Source organism: Schistocerca nitens, chromosome 3 (assembly GCF_023898315.1).
Source record: "Schistocerca nitens isolate TAMUIC-IGC-003100 chromosome 3, iqSchNite1.1, whole genome shotgun sequence".
NCBI lineage: Eukaryota > Metazoa > Arthropoda > Insecta > Orthoptera > Acrididae > Schistocerca > Schistocerca nitens.
This window is the reverse complement of record NC_064616.1, coordinates 92,546,075-92,559,553: the sequence shown is the minus strand read 5'-3', so window position 1 is coordinate 92,559,553 and position 13,479 is coordinate 92,546,075.

Genomic DNA, 13,479 nt, shown 5'->3' with positions numbered 1-13,479 from the left:
TTTGAGATGTCCTTAGGTTAGTTAGGTTTAACTAGTTCTAAGTTCTAGGGGACTAATGACCTCAGAATTTGAGTCCCATAGTGCTCAGAGCCATTTGAACCATTTGAACCTCTGCAGGTTTACTGTATCCCTTGGACGTTCGCAGTGACGATGAAACACAGAAATTGCTTCCGAATTAAATATAAGAGACACAATGGCGACTTACGTATAACAAGACTGAGTCTTCTTACCGTCTATGTTTTGAGCGTTTCCTGTGTCAACAGTTATACATTCCGATGCACCTCTGCAAGTTTACTGTATCCCTTGGACCTTCACATTGACGATGAAACACAGAAATTGCATCGGAATTAAATATAAGAGACACAATGCCGACTTATGTACAAGAAGACTGAGTCCTCTTACTGTCTATGTTTTGAGCGTTTCCTGTGTCACCAGTTTTACATGCCGATGCACCTCTGCAGGTTTGCTGTATGAATTTGACCTTCATACAGACGATGAAACACAGAATTTGCATCGGAAATAAATATAAGAGACAGAATGGCGACTTACGTACAAGAAGACTGAGTCTTCTTACTATCTATGTTTTGAGCGTTTCCTGTGTCACCAGTTTTACATTCCGATGCACCTCTGCAGATTTACTGTATCTCTTGGACCTTCACAGTGACGATGAAACACAGAAATTGCTTCGGAATTAAATGTAAGAGGCACAATGGCGACTTACATACAAGAAGACTGAGTCTTCTTACGGTCTATGTTTTGAGCGTTTCCTGTGTCACCAGTTTTACATTCCGATGCACCTCTGCAGGAGCCGGCCGAAGTGGCCGTGCGGTTAAAGGCGCTGCAGTCTGGAACCGCAAGACCGCTACGGTCGCAGGTTCGAATCCTGCCTCGGGCATGGATGTTTGTGATGTCCTTAGGTTAGATAGGTTTAACTAGTTCTAAGTTCTAGGGGACTAATGACCTCAGAAGTTGAGTCCCATAGTGCTCAGAGCCATTTGAACCATTTGAACCTCTGCAGGTTTACTGTATCCCTTGGACATTCGCAGTGACGATGAAAAACAGAAATTGCTTCGGAATTAAATATAAGAGACACAATGGCGACTTACGTACAACAAGACTGAGTCTTCTTACCGTCTATGTTTTGAGCGTTTCCTGTGTCAACAGTTATACATTCCGATGCACCTCTGCAAGTTTACTGTATCCCTTGGACCTTCACATTGACGATGAAACACAGAAATTGCATCGGAATTAAAAATAAGAGACACAATGCCGACTTATGTACAAGAAGACTGAGTCCTCTTACTGTCTATGTTTTGAGCGTTTCCTGTGTCACAAGTTTTACATTCCGATGCACCTCTGCAGGTTTACTGTATCCCTTGGACCTTCACAGTGACGATGAAACACAGAAATTGCATCGGAATTGTATATAAGAGACACAATGCCGACTTAAGTACAAGTTAACTGAGTCTTCTTACGGTCTATGTTTGAGCGTTTCCTGTGTCACCAGTTTTACATTCCGATGCACCACTGCAGGTTTACTGTATCCCTTGGACCTTCCCATTGACGATGAAACACAGAAATTGCATTAAAAATAAATATAAGAGACACAATGGCGACTTCAGTACAAGCAGACTGAGTCTTCTTACTGTCTATGTTTTGAGCGTTTCCTTTGTCACCAGTTTTACATTCCGATGCACCTCTGCAGGTTTACTGTATGAAATTGACCTTCATAGTGACGATGAAACACAGAAATTGCATCGGAAATAAATATAAGAGACACAATGGCGACTTAGGTACAAGAAGAAGCAGTCTTCTTACTGTCTATGCTTTGAGCGTTTCCTGTGTCACCAGTTTTACATTCCGATGCACCTCTGCAGGTTTACTGTATCCCTTGGTCCTTCCCATTGACGATGAGACACAGAAATTGCATCGGAAATAAATATAAGGGACACAGTGCCGACTTAAGTACAAAAGACTGAGTCTTCTTACTGTCTATGTTTTGAGCTTTTCCTGTGTCACCAGTTTTGCATTCCGAGGAACCTCTGCAGGTTTACTGTATCCCTTGGACCTTCCCATTGACGATGAAACACAGAAATTGCATCGGAATTAAATATAAGAGACACAATGCCTACTTAAGTACAAGAAGACTGAGTCTTTTTACTGTCTATGATTTGAGCGTTTCCTGTGTCACCAGTTTTACATTCCGATGCACCTCTGCACGTTTACTGTATCCCTTGGACCTTCCCATTGACGATGAAACACAGAAATTGCATCGGAATTAAATATAAGAGACACTATGCCGACTTAAGTACAAGATAACTGAGTCTTCTTACGGTCTATGTTTTGAGCGATTCCTGTGTCACCAGTTTTACATTCCGATGCACCTCTGCAGGTTTACTGTATCCATTGGACCTTCCCATTGACGATGAAACACAGAAATTGCATCGGAAATAAATATAAGAGACACAGTGCCGCTTTAAGTACAAGAAGACTGAGTCTTCTTACTGTCTATGATTTGAGCTTTTCCTGTGTCACCAGTTTTACATTCCGAGGAACCTCTGCAGGTTTACTGTATCCCTTGGACCTTCACAGTGACGATGAAACACAGAAATTGCATCGGAATTAAATATAAGAGACACAATGCATACTTAAGTAGAAGAAAACTGAGTCTTCTTACGGTGTATGTTTTGAGCGTTTCCTGTGTTACCAGTTTTACATTCCGATGCACCTCTGCCGGTTTACTGTATCCCTTGGACCTTCACACTGACGAAGAAACACAAAAATTGCAACGGAATTATATACAACAGACACAATGCCGACTTAAGTACACGAAGACTGAGTCTTTTTACTGTCCATGCTTTCAGAGTTTCCTGTGTCTCCAGTTTTACATTCCGATGCACCTCTGCAGGTTTACTGTATCTCTCGGACCTTCACAGTGACGATGAAACACAGAAATTGCATCGGAATTAAATGTAAGAGGCACAATGGCGACTTACGTACAAGAAGACTGAGTCTTCTTACTGTCTATCTTTTGAGCGTTTCCTGTGTCACCAGTTTTACATTCCGATGCACCTCTGCAGGTTTACTGTATCCCTTGGACCTTCACAGTGACGATGAAACACAGAAATTGCATCGGAATAAAATATAAGAGACACTATGCCGACTTAAGTACACGAAGACTGAGTCTATTTACTGTCCATGCTTTCAGAGTTTCCTGTGTCTCCAGTTTTACATTCCGATGCATCTCTGCAGGTTTACTGTATCTCTCGGAGCTTCCCATTGACGATGAAACACAGAAATTGCATCGGAATTAAATATAAGAAACACAATGGCGTCTTACGTACAAGAAGACTGAGTCTTCTTACTGTCTATGTTTGAGCGTTTCCTGTGTCACCAGTTTCACATTCCGATGCACCTTTGCAGGTTTACTGTATCCCTTGGAGCTTCACAGTGACGATGAAACAAAGCAATTGCATCGGAATTAAATATAAGAGACACTATGCCGACTTAAGTACAAGATAACTCAGTCTTCTTACGGTCTATGTTTTGAGCGTTTCCTGTGTCACGAGTTTTACATTCTGATGCACCTCTGCCGGTTTACTGTATCCCTTGGACTTTCACACTGACGAAGAAACACAAAAATTGCAACGGAATTATATATAACAGACACAATGCCGACTTAAGTACCCGAAGACTGAGTCTTTTTACTGTCCATGCTTTCAGAGTTTCCTGTGTCACCAGTTTTACATTCCGATGCACCTCTGCAGGTTTACCGCATCCCTTGGACCTTCCCATTGACGATGAAACACAGAAATTGCATCGGATTAAATGTAAGAGACACAATGACGACTTAAGTACAAGAAGACTGAGTCTTCTTTCGGTCTATGTTTTGAGCGTTTCCTGTGTCACCAGTTTTACATTCTGATGCACCTCTGCAGGAGGCGGCCGAAGTGGCCGTGTGGTTAAAGGCGCTGCAGTCTGGAACCGCAAGACCGCTACGGTCGCAGGTTCGAATCCTGCCTCGGGCATGGATGCTTGAGATGTCCTTAGGTTAGTTAGGTTTAACTAGTTCTAAGTTCTAGGGGACTAATGACCTCAGAATTTGAGTCCCATAGTGCTCAGAGCCATTTGAACCATTTGAACCTCTGCAGGTTTACTGTATCCCTTGGACGTTCGCAGTGACGATGAAAGACAGAAATTGCTTCGGAATTAAATATAGGAGACACAATGGCGACTTACGTATAACAAGACTGAGTCTTCTTACCGTCTATGTTTTGAGCGTTTATTGTGTCAACAGTTATACATTCCGATGCACCGCTGCAAGTTTACTGTATCCCTTGGACCTTCACATTGACGATGAAACACAGAAATTGCTTCGGAATTAAATATAAGAGACACAATGCCGACTTATGTACAAGAAGACTGAGTCCTCTTACTGTCTATGTTTTGAGCGTTTCCTGTGTCACAAGTTTTACATTCCGATGCACCTCTGCAGGTTTACTGTATCCCTTGGACCTTCACAGTGACGATGAAACACAGCAATTGCATCGTAATAAAATGTAAGAGACACAATGCCGACTTAAGTACAAGAAAACTGAGTCTTCTTAGTGTCTATATTTTGAGCGTTTCCTGTGTCACCAGTTTTACATTCCGATGCATCTCTGCAGGTTTACTGTATCCCTTGGTCCTTCCCATTGACGATGAAACACAGAAATTGCATCGGATTAAATGTAAGAGACACAATGGCGACTTAAGTACAAGAAGACTGAGTTCTTACTGTCTATGTTTTGAGCGTTTCCTCTGTCACCAGTTTTACATTCCGATGCACCTCTGCAGGTTTACTGTATCAATTTCACCTTCACAGTGACGATGAAACACAGAAATTGCATCGGAAATAAATATAAGAGACACAAGGGCGACTTACGTACAAGAAGACTTAGTCTTCTCACTGTCTATGTTTTGTGCGTTTCCTGTGTCACCAGTTTTACATTCCGATGCACCTCTGCGGGTTTACTGTATCCCATGGACCTTCCCATTGATGATGAAACACAGAAATTGGATCGGAATTAAATATAAGCGACACAATGGTGACTTACGTACAAGAAGACTGAGTCTTCTTACTGTCTATGTTTTGAGCGTTTCCTGTGTCACCAGTTTTACATTCCGATGCACCTCTGCAGGTTTACTGTATACCTTGGACCTGCACAGTGACGATGAAACACAGAAATTGCATCGGAATAAAATGTAAGAGACACAATGCCGACTTAAGTACAAGAAAACTGAGTCCTCTTAGTGTCTATAATTTGAGCGTTTCCTGTGTCACCAGTTTTACATTCCGATGCACCTCTGCAGGTTTACTGCATCCCTTGGACATTCCTATTGACAATGAAACACAGAAATTGCATCGGAATTAAATGTAAGAGACACAATGGCGACTTAAGTACAAGAAGACTGAGTCTTCTTACTGTCTATGTTTTGAGCGTTTCCTGTGTCACCAGTTTTACATTCCGATGCACCTCTGCAGGTTTACTGTATCTCTTGGACCTTCACAGTGACGATCAAAGACAGAAATTGCATCGGAATTAAATGTAAGAGGCACAATGGCGACTTACGTACAAGAAGACTGAGTCTTCTTACTGTCTGTGTTTTGAGCGTTTCCTGTGTCACCAGTTTTACATTTCGATGCACCTCTGCAGGTCTACTGTATCCCTTGGACCTTCACAGTGACGATGAAACACAGGAATTGTAACGGAATAAAATGTAAGAGACACAATGCCGACTTAAGTACAAGAAAACTGAGTCTTCTTAGTGTCTATATTTTGAGTGTTTCCTGTGTCACCAGTTTTACATTCCGATGCACCTCTGCAGGTTTACTGTATCCCTTGAACCTTCCCATTGACGAAGAAACACAGAAATTGCATCTGAATTAAATATAAGAAACACAAGGGCGACTTACGTACAAGAAGACTGAGTCGTCTTACTGTCTATGTTTTGAGCGTTTCCTGTGTCACCAGTTTTACATTCCGATGCACCTTTGCAGGTTTACTGTATCCCTTGGACCTTCACAGTGACGATGAAACACAGAAATTGCATCCGAATTAAATATAAGAGACACAATGCCGACTTAAGTACAAGAAGACTGAGTCTTCTTACGGTCTATGCTTTGAGCGTTTCCTGTGTCACTAGTTTAACATTCCGATGCACCTCTGCAGGTTTACTGTATCCCTTGGTCCTTCCCATTGACAATGAAACACAGAAATTGCATCGGAAATAAATATAAGAGACACAGTGCCGACTTAAATACAGGAAGACTGAGTCTTCTTACAGTCTATGATTTGAGCTTTTCCTGTGTCACCAGTTTTACATTCCGTGGAACCTCTGCAGGTTTACTGTATCCCTTGGACCTTCACAGTGACGATGAAACACAGAAATTGCATCGGAATAAAATATAAGAGACACAATGCCTACTTAAGTACAAGAAAACTGAGTCTTCTTACGGTGTATGTTTTGAGCGTTTCCTGTGTCACCAGTTTTACATTCCGATTTACCTCTGCCGGTTTACTGTATCCCTTGGACCTTCACACTGACGAAGACAGACAAAAATTGCAACGGAATTACATATAACAGACACAATGCCGACTTAAGTACACGAAGACTGAGTCTTTTTACTGTCCATGCTTTCAGAGTTTCCTGTGTCTCCAGTTTTACAGTCCGATGCACCTCTGCAGGTTTACCGCATCCCTTGGACCTTCCCATTGATGATGAAACACAGAAATTGCATCGGATTAAATGTAAGAGACACAATGTCGACTTATGTACAAGAAGGCTGAGTCTTCTTTCTGTCTATGTTTTGAGCGTTTCCTGTGTCACCAGTTTTACATTCCGATGCACCTCTGCAGGTTTACTGTATGAATTTGACCTTCATACAGACGATGAAACACAGAAATTGCATCAAAAATAAATATAAGAGACACAATGGCGACTTACGTACAAAAAGACTGAGTCTTCTTACTGTCTATGTTTGAGCGTTTCCTGTGTCCCAAGTTTTACATTCCGATGCACCTCTGCAGGTTTACTGTATCCCTTGGACCTTCCCATTGACGATGAAACACAGAAATTGCATCGGAATTAAATAAAAGCGACACAATGGCGACTTACGTACAAGAAGACTGAGTCTTCTTACTGTCTATGTTTTGAGCGTTTCCTGTGTCACCAGTTTTACATTCCGATGCACCTCTGCAGGTTTACTGTATCCCTTGGACCTTCACAGTGACGATGAAACACAGAAATTGCATCGGAAATATATATAAGAGACACAATGCCGACTTAAGTACAAGTTAACTGAGTCTTCTTACGGTCTATGTTTTGACCGTTTCCTGTGTCACCAGTTTTACATGCCGATGCACATCTGCAGGTTTACTGTATCCCTTGGACCTTCGCAGTGACGATGAAACACAGAAATTGCATCGGAATTAAATATAAGAGACACAATGGCGACTTACGTACAAGGAGACTGAGTCTTCTTACTGTCTATGTTTTGAGCGTTTCCTGTGTCAACAGTTTTACATTCCGATGCACCTTTGCAAGCTTACTGTATCCCTTGGACCTTCACAGTGACGATGAAACACAGAAATTGCGTCGGAATGAAATATAAGCGACACAATGCCGACTTAACTACATGATAACTGAGTCTTCTTACGGTCTATGTTTTGAGCGTTTCCTGTGTCACCAGTTTTACATTCCGATGCACCTCTGCAGGTTTACTGTAACCCTTGGTCCTTCCCATTGACGATGAAACACAGAAATTGCATCGGAAATAAATATAAGAGACACAGTGCCAACATAAGTACAACAAGACTGAGTCTTCTTACTGTCTATGTTTTGAGCGTTTCCTGTGTCACCAGTTTTACATTCCGATGCACCTCTGCAGGTTTACTGTATCAATTTCACCTTCACAGTGACGATGAAACACAGAAATTGTATCGGAAATAAATATAAGAGAACAAGGGCGACTTACGTACAAGAAGACTTAGTCTTCTTACTGTCTATGTTTTGAGCGTTTCCTGTGTCACCAGTTTTACATTCCGATGCACCTCTAAAGGTTTACTGTATCCCTTGGACCTTCCCATTGATGATGAAACACAGAAATTGGATCGGAATAAATATAAGCGACACTATGGTGACTTACGTACAAGAAGACTGAGTCTTCTTACTGTCTATGCTTTGAGCGTTTCGTGTGTCACCAGTTTTACATTCCGATGCACCTCTGCAGGTTTACTGTATCCCTTGGACCTTCACAGTGACGATGAAACACAGAAATTGCATCGGAATTAAATATAAGAGACACAATGCCGACTTAAGTACAACATAACTAAGTCTTCTTACGGTCTATGTTTTGAGCGTTTCGTGTTTCACCAGTTTTACATTCCGATGCATCTCTGCAGGTTTACTGTATCCCTTGGTCCTTCCCATTGACGATGAAACACAGAAATTGCATCGGAAATAAATATAAGAGACACAGTGCCGACTTAAGTACAAGAACACTGAGTCTTCTTACGGTGTATGTTTTGAGCGTTTCCTATGTCACCAGTTTTACATTCCGATGCACCTCTGCCGGTTTACTGTATCCCTTGGACCTTCGCACTGACGAAGAAACACAAAAATTGCAACGGAATTATATATAACAGACACAATGACGACTTAAGTACACGAAGACTGAGTCTTTTTACTGTCCATGCTTTCAGAGTTTCCTGTGTCTCCAGTTTTACATTCCGATGCACCTCTGCAGGTTTACCGCATCCCTTGGACCTTCCTATTGACGATGAAACACAGAAATTGCATCGGATTAAATGTAAGAGACACAATGACAACTCAAGTACATGAAGACTGAGTCTTCTTACTGTCTATGTTTTGAGCGTTTCCTGTGTCACCAGTTTTACATTCCGATGCACCTCTGCAGGTTTACTGTATCCCTTGGACCTTCACCGTGACGATGAAACACAGAAATTGCATCGGAATTATATATAAGAGACACAATGCCGACTTAAGTACAAGTTAACTGAGTCTTCTTACGGTCTATGTTTTGAGCGTTTCCTGTGTCACCAATTTTACATTCCGATGCACCTCTGCAGGTTTACTGTATCCCTTGGACCTTCGCAGTGACGATGAAACACAGAAATTGCATCGGAATTAAATATAAGAGACACAATGGCGACTTACGTACAACAAGACTGAGTCTTCTTACTGTCTATGCTTTGAGCGTTTCCTGTGTCACCAGTTTTACATTCCAATGCACCTCTGCAGGTTTACTGTATCTCTTGGACCTTCACAGTGACGATGAAACACAGTAATTGCATCGCAATTAAATATAAGAAACACAATGGCGACTTACGTACAAGAAGACGGAGTCTTCTTACTGTATATGTTTTGAGCGTTTCCTGTGTCGCCAGTTTTATATTCCGATGCACCTTTGCAGGTTTACTGTATCCCCTGGACCTTCACAGTGACGATGAAACACAGAAATTGCATCGGAATTAAATATAAGAGACACAATGCCGACATAAGTACAAGATAACTGAGTCTTCTTACGGTCTATGTTTTGAGCGTTTCCTGTGTCACCAGTTTTACATTCCGATGCACCTCTGCAGGTTTACTGTATCCCTTGGTCCTTCCCATTGACGATTAAACATAGAAATTGCATCGGAAATAAATATAAGAGACACAGTGCCGACTTAAGTACAAGAAGACTGAGTCTTCTTAATGTCTATGATTTGAGCTTTTCCTGTGTCACCAGTTTTACATTCCGAGGAACCTCTGCAGGTTTACTGTATCCCTTGGACCTTCACAGTGACGATGAAACACAGAAATTGCATCGGAATTAAATATAAGAGACACAATGCCTACTTAAGTCAAGAAAACTGAGCCTTCTTGCGCTGTATGTTTTGAGCGACTTCTGTGTCACCAGTTTTAAATTCCGATGCACCTTTGCCGGTTTACTGTATCCCTTGGACCTTCACACTGACGAAGAAATACAAAATTTGCATCGGAATTAAATATGACAGACACAATGCCGTCTTAAGTACACGAAGACTGAGACTTTTTACTGTCCATGCTTTCAGAATTTCCTGTGTCTCCAGTTTTACATTCCGATGCACCTCTGCAGGTTTACCGCATCCCTTGGACCTTCCCATTGACGATGAAACACAGAAATTGCATAGGATTAAATGTAGGAGACACAATGGCGACTTAACTACAAGAAAACTGAGTCTTCTTAGTGTCTATATTTTGAGCGTTTCCTGTGTCACCAGTTTTACATTCCGATGCACCTCTGCAGGTTTTTCTGTATCCCTTGGACCTTCCCATTGACGATGAAACACAGATATTGCATCGGATTTAAATATAAGAAACACAATGGCGACTTACGTACAAGAAGACTGAGTCTTCTTACTGTCTATGTTTTGAGCGTTTCCTGTGTCACCAGTTTTACATTCCGATGCACCTTTGCAGGTTTACTGTATCCCTTGGACCTTCACAGTGACGATGAAACACAGAAATTGCATCGGATTCAATGTAAGAGACACAATGAGTACTTAAGTACAAGAAAACTGAGTCTTCTTACTGTCTATGTTTTGAGCGTTTCCTGTGTCACCAGTTTTACATTCCGATGCACCTCTGCAGGTTTACTGTATGAATTTGACCTTCATACAGATGATGAAACACAGAAATTGCATCGGAAATAAATATAAGAGACAAAATGGCGACTTACGTACAAGAAGACTGAGTCTTCTTACCGTCTATGTTTTGAGCGTTTCCTGTGTCACCAGTTTTACATTCCGATGCACCTCTGCAGGTTTACTGTATCCCTTGTACCTTCCCAGTGACGATGAAACACAGAAATTGCATCGGATTAAATGTAAGTGACACAATGACAACTTAAGTACAAGAAGACTGAGTCTTCTTACTGTCTATGTTTTGAGCGTTTCCTGTGTCACCAGTTTTACATTCCGATGCACCTCTGCAGGTTTACTGTATCCCTAGGACCTTCCCATTGACGATGAAACACAGAAATTGCATCGGATTAAATGTAAGTGACACAATGACGACTTAAGTACAAGAAGACTGAGTCTTCTTACTGTCTATGTTTTGAGCGTTTCCTGTGTCACCAGTTTTACATTCCGATGTACCTCTGCAGGTTTACTGTATGAATTTGACCCTCATAGTGACGATGAAACACAGAAATTGCATCGGAAATAAATATAAGGGACACAATGGCGACTTACGTACAAGAAGACTGAGTCTTCTTACTGTCTATGTTTTGAGCGTTTCCTGTGTCACCAGTTTTACATTCTGATGCACCTCTGCAGGTTTACTGTATCCCTTGGACCTTCGCAGTGACGATGATACACAGAAATTGCATCTGAATGAAATATAAGAGACACAATGGCGACTTACGTACAACAAGACTGAGTCTTCTTACTGTCTATGTTTTGAGCGTTTCCTGTGTCAACAGTTTTACATTCCGATGCACCTCTGCAAGTTTACTGTATCCCTTGGACCTTCACATTGACGATGAAACACAGAAATTGCATCGGAATTAAATATAAGAGACACAATGCCGACTTATGTACAAGAAGACTGAGTCCTCTTACTGTCTATGTTTTGAGCTTTTCCTGTGTCACCAGTTTTACATTCCGATGCACCTCTGCCGGTTTACTGTATCCCTTGGACCTTCACACTGACGAAGAAACACAAAAATTGCATAGGAATTAAATATAACAGACACAATGGTTTCTTAAGTACAAGAAGACTGAGTCTTCTTACTGTCTATGTTTTGAGCGTTTCCTGTGTCACCAGTTTTACATTCCGATGCACCTCTGCAGGTTTACTGTATCAATTTCACATTCACAGTGACGATGAAACACAGAAATTGCATCGGAAATAAATATAAGAGACAAAATGGCGACTTACGTACAAGAAGACTGAGTCTTCTTACCGTCTATGTTTTGAGCGTTTCCTGTGTCACCAGTTTTACATTCCGATGCACCTCTGCAGGTTTACTGTATCCCTTGGACCTTCCCATTGACGATGAAACACAGAAATTGCATCGGATTAAATGTAAGTGACACAATGACAACTTAAGTACAAGAAGACTGAGTCTTCTTACTGTCTATGTTTTGAGCGTTTCCTGTGTCACCAGTTTTACATTCCGATGCACCTCTGCAGCTTTACTGTATCCCTAGGACCTTCCCATTGACGATGAAACACAGAAATTGCATCGGATTAAATGTAAGTGACACAATGACGACTTAAGTACAAGAAGACTGAGTCTTCTTACTGTCTATGTTTTGAGCGTTTCCTGTGTCACCAGTTTTACATTCCGATGTACCTCTGCAGGTTTACTGTATGAATTTGACCCTCATAGTGACGATGAAACACAGAAATTGCATCGGAAATAAATATAAGGGACACAATGGCGACTTACGTACAAGAAGACTGAGTCTTCTTACTGTCTATGTTTTGAGCGTTTCCTGTGTCACCAGTTTTACATTCTGATGCACCTCTGCAGGTTTACTGTATCCCTTGGACCTTCGCAGTGACGATGATACACAGAAATTGCATCTGAATGAAATATAAGAGACACAATGGCGACTTACGTACAACAAGACTGAGTCTTCTTACTGTCTATGTTTTGAGCGTTTCCTGTGTCACCAGTTTTACATTCCGATGCACCTCTGCAGGTTTACTGTATCCCTTGGACCTTCACATTGACGATGAAACACAGAAATTGCATCGGAATTAAATATAAGAGACACAATGCCGACTTATGTACAAGAAGACTGAGTCCTCTTACTGTCTATGTTTTGAGCGTTTCCTGTGTCACAAGTTTTACATTACGATACACCTCTGCAGGTTTACTGTATCCCTTGGACCTTCACAGTGACGATGAAACACAGAAATTGCATCGTAATAAAATGTAAGAGACACAATGCCGACTTAAGTACAAGAAAACAGAGTCTTCTTAGTGTCTATATTTTGAGCGTTTCCTGTGTCACCAGTTTTACATTCCGATGCACCTCTGCAGGTTTGCTGTATCCCTTGGACCTTCCCATTGTCGATGAAACACAGAAATTGCATCGGAATTAAATATAAGAAACACAATGGCGACTTACGTACAAGAAGACGGAGTCTTCTTACTGTCTATGTTTTGAGCGTTTCCTGTGTCACCAGTTTTATATTGCGATGCACCTTTGCAGGTTTACTGTATCCCTTGGACCTTCACAGAGACGATGAAACACAGAAATTGCATCGGAATTAAATATAAGAGACACAATGCCGACTTAAGTACAAGATAACTGAGTCTTCTTACGGTCTATGTTTTGAGGGTTTCCTGTGTCACCAGTTTTACATTCCGATGCACCTCTGCAGGGTTACTGTATCCCTTGGTACTTCCCATTGACAATGAAACACAGAAATTGCATC